This window comes from Dermacentor andersoni, chromosome 7 (assembly GCF_023375885.2).
Source record: "Dermacentor andersoni chromosome 7, qqDerAnde1_hic_scaffold, whole genome shotgun sequence".
NCBI classification, from domain to species: Eukaryota; Metazoa; Arthropoda; class Arachnida; order Ixodida; family Ixodidae; genus Dermacentor; species Dermacentor andersoni.
Genome location: NC_092820.1, coordinates 178,385,105 through 178,395,084, shown reverse-complemented (window position 1 = coordinate 178,395,084; position 9,980 = coordinate 178,385,105). Strand labels below are relative to the sequence as shown.

Here is a 9,980-nt window from a genome sequence, read left to right as displayed (position 1 = left end):
TTCTGGAGCCTTTTCTTGAGCTTTTCTAAAACATTAAGCTCAGCGTGTACACTTTATCACAGCATAATTATTACATGTGATATAAAACATTGTATTGTGCAGTTTCTCCAACTCTTCGTGAAGGCATCTATCCATAGATTAAACAGGAATAGGCTCAATGTTGACATATCTCCACAGTAGCATCTCCAGGACCTCGTACTGTCACAATGCATCACAGACATTATATAAGTGAACTCCACAAGTGAAGCTCTTCGTTAACATTGGCTAAAATTGTATCTTTACATAGCAAAGTGATCATGCATAAATCTGTATGTCATGACAGAACACTTCGTTTCTCACGGACTTTAGTTTACAATTGTTTTCAAGTTCAGGAAAATTGTGCAGTGGGCTAGTTGGTTCGACATACTTAACACTGTTGTGCGGAGTGACGAAGGGACAGGACTTGAGTGAGGAAACAACACACGACACCTGAGCACAAACTATCAACTGGTGATTATCACAAGACAATGATTCTGCTGAAAAGTAGGAACCAAAGGAAAAGAGAAGTCGTTGAAGCATACAACCTCAAGGTGGACCCACAGGGCTCATGTGTCAGCCCGCCGTCTATTTCACTCAGCAATAAAGAGATTAGTATAATCGCTGACAATAGAGGGTGTAGGTAGACCGGGAAGAGGACTCCTGTGCATGCGTGTAGGCTTTATGTACGCTTCACTTGCAGAAAAATAAACCAGTTCGTAGTTTGCGCTCAGGTGTCGTGTTGTTTTCTCGATCAAATCCTGACCCTTCATCGCTCTGCGCAACAGTGTTAAGTTTTCAGGTTGTTCACTATGTGATGTAGGAAGGGTAAAATTGATGGGAAATCCCAATATTCTCGGGCATGTTCCGAAAAATATGGCCCAAATCAAGTGTCATTTTAGGCTTCACTGTCCCCTTTTATAGGGCAAATAGTAATAGTTTGAATTCTATGGACGCTGGTTGCTTTTTCCGACTTAACCTAGGCGGTGCTCAGCTCTCAGTTGAAAGGAACAGGTAAACAGGAGGACTTGCCACATAAGCAGGAGGTAGCACTCCACACAGACTTAAGCTTAATATACTGCGTGCTTCCACAGCCCTAGGGGGCTAGTCTGTAAGTGTTGACTAAGTGGACTGTCCATTCCAGTACACGCTGAATGAATAGAGCAAGAGAGCCCACGGTGACGATTGCCGCTTGCTCTACCAGCTTAGAGCTCTACCTAATCAGTGTGTGCTGAAATAGTCCACTTAGTGGATCCTCACAGAATCCTTCCAGACTGATGTTTGTGTTGGTAGGTTGCAAGCATTGCACTTTCTTTCCTTTCATGTGGGCAGTTCCCACATATGGATGTCATTTAACATATTGTATTCATATTGCCTTTGATCTATAAATTTCTAATTCATGCTTATAACCAGGCCTACCAGCTCTTGTCCTGCATATTTATATAGCCTTCTCATTTCTGCATCAACACTGCACATATTTATAGCAAATTGGAGTCATTCTCCATTATACCCTCAAGCACTTGAAGTAGACACTACAATAACCCCAAGGGAGGGGGGACAGTAACGCAAAAACCTTATTGGGCTTGTAATGCTGCTGAAGGATGCACACATACCATGTATGCTAAAATTCTCGGCAGACATTCCAAAGTTTGTACGAGTTCGACTTTAGCTGGCTAAACTGAACGATTCATACTGAAGGCAATTCTTGCAACACTTGGTCAAACTGAATGAAACTGGACAGCACAATTAGCTGTGTTCATCTACCATTTATACGACTGCTGCCCCGAGCATTTTGCCTGTTACTTTGCCTTTCGTTTCTGTACTATCAAGTTCAAGTACGCATGTACTTTATCACTGTACAAGTAGAATGGCTTCAAGGCTTTTCCTGGGCATTCAACAGTCACTATTTATTCCTATAAACCTTCCTGCATGCGAAGGCAAAAGAACTTATTAATTCATGCTGGAAGTATAAAAAGACAGGTATTTGCACAGAAAATGTTTATTTTGAGCACCGAGGTTCTTGCTGATGTAGATGTGGTGCTGGCTCCCTCCTTGCCCGAAGCATGTGCTTGCTGTACACAGCACCAGATGATGGCTTCCTAGGTCAAAAGATCAAATTGAAATAAGAGGCATTTTGTTTTAGCTCCGGAAAGAGAAAGCAGGATTGAGACATTAACATGTATAAAAAATACTTGCCAAAAGAAAAATTAATACACAAGCAAATTCACTAAAGAGGTTCACTTTCAAGAGCAAAAGTATGGTTACGATGAAAATTACAAGGACGCTTCACTGCTCATTGAGGTTTCGGTTCAGTAGTTGTTGAGCCACGAGGGTTAGCATGCTACATCTTGCATATTATGTTTTGTAGAACAATATAGCACTTTGAACAATGTAGTGCCTATTTAAATGTACAGACAAGGAATGCTGAAACTCCAGGCTAGTTTGGTCTGCACAAGATATGATGCAGACACTGTACTGCATTCATTTAGTGTTTTTGTCACTGATCTCATGCACAAAGGTCATTCACACCTATCCTACATGAAATGCAGTTTCTTTGAAGCTTCATCTAGTCCTTGAATTTGCTGCATACTTATGTCTAAGGGAATTCGTTTGGTTCCCTTTAATGTAGTACATCTAAGCAACTGCTATCAAATGCCCATAGTGTTCCCTTGCATGTACAAAACATTTTTGGCCCTTTCAATGCACAATACTCATTACATTTGACACTTGGGACTCGTGCAAGGCGCCATTTAGTATTATATGCTTGTCCACATCTGATAATACCTTCATAGCTGGGTCATTCCCATGCCAAATGCCTTGGTTATTACTGTGACCATCTCACACTTTTCCTTTAGAATCTTCTTGCCCACTTTTAAGGAAGCATCCCACGACACAATGTCTCCATCCTAGTGGTGCTATGGAGTTAACTTATGTGCTAGTTGTAGCAGATGACGTCAACTGAAGGCCACTGAAGATAAAACTCTCTGCGAGAATTCCTTTTGCACAATAAATGCAAACAATACAGAATAGTCAAAATGTAGTTATCTGGCAAGACTGGCTGCATCCATCATCTTTGTTTGGTGCAATTCTGAGGTGGCTCCATGTTACAAGACGCTTGGCGATTATTGCCATGTGACTGTTCGGGACTCTATAAAACACAAGAATTGCCTTACTCCGGCCTTTCTCTTTGTGCAGCAGCCAACGTTATTATTCGTCCAATCGCACCGTGTACTGTTCGTGTGTCCATAGACTAAATTCTTCACCACATTGTTTTTGCGGTATTTCGTGAGTGACCCATGAACTCATCTTGGGGTGGGACTTCTTTGGCGTCTGCTTCCATCTCTTGTCGTCAGCGCCTCACACAACTGGATGCCACTGGCAATTCTTTTTCTAACCACGAAGAACGCATTCGTCTCGTCACCTCTTCCGATTACGTTCTTTGGCCACCTAGAGAAGAGATTATAGGTGTCAACTCCTGTAACATTGTGGATGGCGGCGTACTCATTCTACCCTATGACATACCCTATCTCAAGCAATTCTGATTACCCCTGGCCTTATTCGCTTCTCTGAGGGTTCTGCATTGCTTACTGCAATAAACCAAACTCTCGAACCCCAACTGTTGCCTCGTGGATCAACTGTCACTTGAGCTGTTGACACTCATGTCGTTGCAATTGTCACGAAGACAGCTCAGTGTGTTCTTGCGTCTATTACTGTGCGCTGAACAAAATCGTGCGCAAAGATGTTTACCCCGTGTCACGGATGGATGATGCACTAGATTCACTCCACGGTGCTGAATAATTTTCTAGCCTTGACTTTAGACCAGGCTACTGGCAAATACCGATGTCCAAATCCGACAAAGAAAAAACGACATTTGCTACCCCTGATGGGCTCTACGAGTTCAGTGCGATGCCTTTTGGACTCTGCAATGTGCCTGCCACATTCGAACGCATGATCGATAAGTCTTGTGTGGCTTGAAATGGAAAACCTGTCTGTGCTATCTCAACGACATTGTGTTTTCAACCATGTTCTCACAACATTTGCAACGTCTTGATGAAGTCCTTGCCTCTCTTGCAAATGCTGGCTTGCAGCTCAACACACGCACGCGCACACACACGCACGCACGCACACACACACACAAATGCAGTTTCACCAGCAAGGCCATCAAAGTTCTGGGGCACATAGTCGGCAAAGAAGGTATTCGACCGGACCCCGAGAAGCTTACTGCCATCCTCGAATTTTGTGTCTACTGCGTCAAAAAGACATGCACAGTTTTCTTGGACTTGCTTCTTCCGGCACTTCATATGCAACTTCGCTACGCTTACGTCCCCGCTCCATCAACTCCTCGCCAGTAATGCGCCCTTTGTTTCGTCCGACGAATGTGAACATGCTTTCCTGCTTTTGCAACATTCCCTGACGTCAGACCCAGTACTGTGCCACTTTGATCCGACCGCGCCCACCATCTTTCACACCGACGCTAGCAGTCAGTCTCGGTGCCATTCTACTGCAACGTGACAACACATTCCGCGAACGAGTAATTACTTATGCTAGTCGTGCACTAACCAGTGCAGAGAATTACTGCAGGAGTGCCTTGCTGTTGGGCAGTGCAAAAATTTCGCCCATATCTTCATGGCCGCCATTTCACAGTCGTTACCGACCATAACACACTGTGCTGGCTTTCATTGCTAAAGAATTTATCAGGTCACCTGGGTTGCTGTGTGCTTCACCTACAGGAGTACGATTTCAATGTCACCTACAGGGCTGCAAAGAAGCATCAAGACACCAATGCTCTCTCTTGCTACCCTCTGAAGAATCATGACGATTCACCATAACCTCTCTGTAATTGTGTACGTCCCGAGTCCTCTTCATCGGCTTTACCCATTGTAACCCTCGAATGGCTAAGACACGACAGCCCATCTGTCCTTGTGTCCCACCAACGCATCGACCCATACTGCTGAACTATTCTCCAACGCATGGAAGATTCTTCGTCACCTCCAAACGCCTGACTTCGTCGACAACTTAATCAATTCAAGCTGCACAATGAGGTTTTACATCGCAACATTTATCGCATTGATGGCAACAAATGGGTCGCGGTCATACCATGTTCTCTGCAATGTGAGGTGCTTGAAGCCTTTCACGATCATGCGACGACTGGTCATCTAGGCTACCACAAGACTTACAACAGAATATGAAGTCGCTGCTCCTGGCCTGGCCCACCTTCAGCCGTTGCGAAGTATGTTGCACCCTGCGTTCATTGTCAAAGCCGCAAACGACCAACAGCTCCTTCTGGCTCTTTACAACCTCTGCCTTGTCCCGCTTCGCCTTTTGAAGTAGTTGGAATAGACCTGTACGGTCCTCTTCCCACGACCTTACATGGCAATCGTTGGATTATAACGGCCATAGACCATCCAACACGCTATGCGGAGACAGCATCTCTACAATCCGGGACTGCTGCTGAAGTCGCTGATTTCTTTCTACACAACATTATCTTACACCGCAGCGCTCCGCGCGTTCTCCTGTGACCGCAGCAGTCTTCCTCTCTTCTATCTTTACCGAAGTTCTGTGCGCCTCTAACAGAATTCGCAAGACGACTTCCAGTTACCATCCACAGACCAACAGCTTGACGGAGTGTTTTCACCATACCCTCTCTGACATGATTGCAATGTACATCCGCCCTGGCCACACGAACGGGGATGCAATCCTGCCGTTTCTGACATTCGCCTATAACATGGCTACGCAACGTACTACTGGCTTTTAACATTTTTTCTTCATCTATGGCTGTTCACCAAGTTTCATTCTTGATGTATCATTCCTTTCGACTCCTGTACCCCCATCAGTTCCTTTCTTGGAACAGTTTGTGTCTTGCCTCGCGGAGTGCAGTCGCCTTGCCCCGCTTAACACAGGCGTCTCCCAGGACGCTCGCAAGTTTCGTTACGACTTGACCCACTGTGCTGTGACTTTTTCTCCTGGTGACGAAGTTCTTTGGACTCCTGTGTGCGTTCCTGGCTTATGCAAAAAATTTCTGGTGTTTTATTCGACTTTCCGCGGTCGTTGAGCAGACATCACCTGTCAATTACCATCTCTCGCTTGTTAGAACGCCACCCGATTCCCGTTGCTGTGGCACAGAGATAGTGCATGTCTCCCGCTTAAAACCAAATACTTGACGCATTTTATAGTACTTACGCGCAGCCAGGCGGCCGCTTCCACAGAGAGAGAGATTTAGCATGGGCACAACACATGCCTGACTTTCAACTTCATCATCTGCACATCTTTTTCATCTGCATATATCATCACTAGCAGCACAGTTTAATCCTCGAGGTAGTAGTCAGAGCTTGGCTGGAATAAAGCGGTTCCTTACGATACATATATATATATTTCTTGCACTTCAAGAAACTTCGTTTGACCTCGAAGACTTGAGCACTGAAGTAACGGCGCTAAGCATATACAAGACCTCATAGTAGGAGACAGTTCAATTTCACAGCCTGAGTCCCCTTGCTGGTGTAATCTTCCTTCGTGTAATTGTCGCATACTTGGCTATCACTAAGACTGCTTCGCCTTTCTGCAAAACTGCAGCCTCTTTTTTTTTCTGCTAGTCCGAGCATAAGTGCTGCCGCACATGACTGCTGTTGATTCTGATTTCGAGTGAATCTGGCTTGGCCTCATTATGGTTACTGAGTGAATTATAGAGAGAGAGAAATAGAAGAGAGGAAAGGCAGAGAGGTTAACCAGACGCATGTCCGTTTTTCTACCCTCCACTGGAAAACGGGGTATAGGGACGAAGAGAGAGAGTGTTCCACAGCTATCATGCACTAAGATTAAAAAAAAAAAAAAACAGTTCCGTTACTCGAAGAAAACCTAGTGCATATTGTTTCCAGTAAAGTGGAGTAGTAGCCAGTAATTCTTTCGTTACTGAGATTTAATTTGGTAATTACAATTATCTAACTCGAGAAGTACTCTCATAATTTTCAGTGTCAATGAGGCATTTGTTGGCATCCCAAAATGACATCTAACTGCAGTGTTTTCAGCAACATACTAATCGCGTACAATTTTACCGACTGGAAAATAACCTCACGAACTATGAAAAATACCATGTGAGTGAACTCTCACCAACATCATAAAGCAGTGCCCTCAAATAAGCTGATTGAAAGTAACTGCATTGCCTATCGCAAACCCGAAGAGACAGCGCACCACCTTGATAATGGTACGGAAGGAGCCCCAACAGCAGTTTCGCAGCTTCTCCTTTCTCTGTACGTCACACTTATTATCCCTCTCTCAAGGCCGACTGATAAATGATAACAAAAGCACCTTGATAACGCAGCCAAAGTGCAGCTCTGACCACACACGAAATGTGAAGAGCAATGTAATAGGCACAGAATGTTTCAAAATCCAGACTTTGCTCGCACCGCATCGAAAGAGTGCGGGCGAAGTTATATTTCGCACCAGAAACTTGCTTCGGACCAAAGCCAATATAAAGTGAGCGTTTTATTTTTCATGAAAGTGTACACGTGCTGCAAAAACAGGTTCGTGTCAACAAATAAAAGCGAAATAAACACACTGGAAAGCGACCAACTTGTAGAGAAAAGGCAAAACCAATGCGTTCACAAAATTAAATATACCACTTCTGTGAGCCGAACTGGCAATCAGAATGTCGGCACACACACACACACACACAGACAAAAAAAAAAACTGTGTGCTCTTACTATCTATTAATTCGTAAGCTGCGTTGAACATCAGCCTAGAGGACGTGTTCAAATAGGTCTCCTTTTGCAGCTACGCAGTACTGTCTATTTTATCACACCTTTAGTGGCTTTCTTGATGACCGATGCCGGAATTCTATGGCAGACATCCGTTATCCTTACCTTGAACTAATGTGACGTCCGGCACAATCTTTCACATAACCCCAAAGAAAGAAACTTAACGGAGAGGTCACGTGACCTAGCCGGCCTCTTTACAGGCTCGTGCCTTCCAATCTATTTGAAAAGTAGCACCCAACCAGTTTCGTGCTCGGCTGCTGCTGCATGCAGGTGGCCCATCTTGCTGATACAGCAGAAGTGGAAAATGTGACAGCGGGACTTTGCTGAGAAACTCATCAACCACTCCTTCAAGGATTTCGTTCACATAACGCTGTCCAGTCAGTGCGTGATTGAAGATGGTACTGATTATTGCACTGGCGTAAATTCCAAACCACACATTGAGCGACCACTGGTACTGGCGCCGATTGCACTGTACTTAATGTAGATTGGAGTCCCTCCAATAGTGTGCGTGAATGACAATGAATGTATATATGATGGCACCTGCACTGTTCTTTTGCGCAAACTCATCATGCCACAGGTTCTTAGTGTCAAGATGTAAAACTTACCAGACCCAGCTTGTCAGTTAACAATATACACTATAGAATTAACATCTAAGGTTATCACTAAGATGAGTGCTAAAACCCCTTAATGCTTACATAGGACCAGAATTCACAAGTGGCTGTAATATCAACGTGCAAGGGCTCAGAGGGTTCCTGAAGCACTCTTGAGCACATGAACATAACTTCCAGCCTGGATATACACGTGCGATGGGAGACAATGACTCGTTACAAAGCCATACACAACACCCTTTCTCACAAAACCTTATGACACTAGTAAAATTTGTTGGCCAAGTTACGATTTATCCTACTTTGAAGCAAGCACATAAAGAGAACATCCCAGTCTTCATCCACGATTAGATCACCAGTATTAAATGGACCCACCTTAAGGGTTATTTGGCAACAGCATGTGTATGTCCATGCTTGTATCGTTTATTGATTGTCCCGCTCTAGTAGAATGGACGACCACGCAGCCTGATCATGCACTTTGTAATGAAGCTTCTTTCTAGAAAATCACAAATACCGACCGCACACACAACCTTTGTCACATCTGCACAGAGCACTCGAGCGTTACGCTGCGGAGAAAGGTTACCAGAGAATGGCTGTTGACAGCGCAGCGATATTGCTATGTAAAGGCTCATATTACTATGTAAAGGAACGCTGTTTCCCGCGCGTTTAATGACGCCGCAAAGCACTCATTTAGCGACTTCATTCACTACCGCCCTTAGTCGGCGGACGGCAGACCTGAACCATGTGTCAGGAATGTACGTTTACACTGCGAGATAAATGATGAATACTCCTTATTTTCTCTAAACAAGTGCGAGCACATGCCGCACTTGGGTCATCTGCCATTTACACATTCTGCCGTGTAGCAGCACCGTAACCAGGTAATGTTACGTTTAAGTGATTGTGAAAAAGGCTCTTACAAGTTTGAAGGAACTTAAGATAAACAGTGTCGTCTAATATGCGTTCTCGGCGCTAGTACACTGTAGGTAGCACTGGCTGATCGGTGCGGCGGTCCGCGGGATGCGTCACAAGGAAAATAAGCTGGTAAGGAACCTGGAAATGAAGTATCAGGCAGCCGAAAGCGTAGGTTTGCATAGTAGAGGCACATCGAATGGAAAAGTGAAGTACTTACGATAGCTTACGCTAGCACAAACCCCGAAAAATAAACGATCCACATCTTTGTCCAGTTGTTTGAGCGTAGCTCACCTTTGAGCTTGCCATTCTGCCGCCAAAACCAAAGACGGATGTGACATCACGGACGCGAAAAAACAAAGAATGAATGCGACATCCCGGACGTGACGTTTGGGTGAACCTAACGCCTGCGTTTCGTCGACCGGGTGAACGCAGACACTTTCACCTTGAAGACGCGCTTGGCAAGTACCGTTCCGTCTGTCACAACGATTCATTTTCTGCTACAACAGCACGTGAAAAGCTGTTTTAGCTTTATTACTACGCGAAAACATGTTTTGTTTAACTATGAGAACTTGTTATTGTGTGTACGACTACATGTTACGTAAAAAAGTATCAGCGGGCCGCTAAAGTTGGAGGACAGACGACAAGGTTCGCGCTCGCTTTGAAACAGTTGGTCGTCTGTTCTTGCTTTTCTTCGCTT

The 9,980-nt window shown here is 44.6% G+C and overlaps 1 long non-coding RNA gene across 2 annotated transcripts; it reads right to left on the bottom strand.

The window, feature by feature from the left end:
- Positions 1 to 1,998: 1,998 nt before the first annotated feature.
- On the bottom strand, positions 1,999 to 9,691 carry LOC129385260 (uncharacterized). 2 transcript variants are annotated; one of them, XR_008612827.1, is made up of 2 exons: positions 9,575 to 9,691; positions 1,999 to 3,462 (listed from the first exon to the last, which is right to left on the bottom strand). It is a non-coding gene; the product is annotated as an uncharacterized lncRNA (long non-coding RNA). The 2 variants fall into 2 exon arrangements; XR_008612826.1 differs by having other exon boundaries at positions 9,501 to 9,589.
- Positions 9,692 to 9,980: the final 289 nt, after the last annotated feature.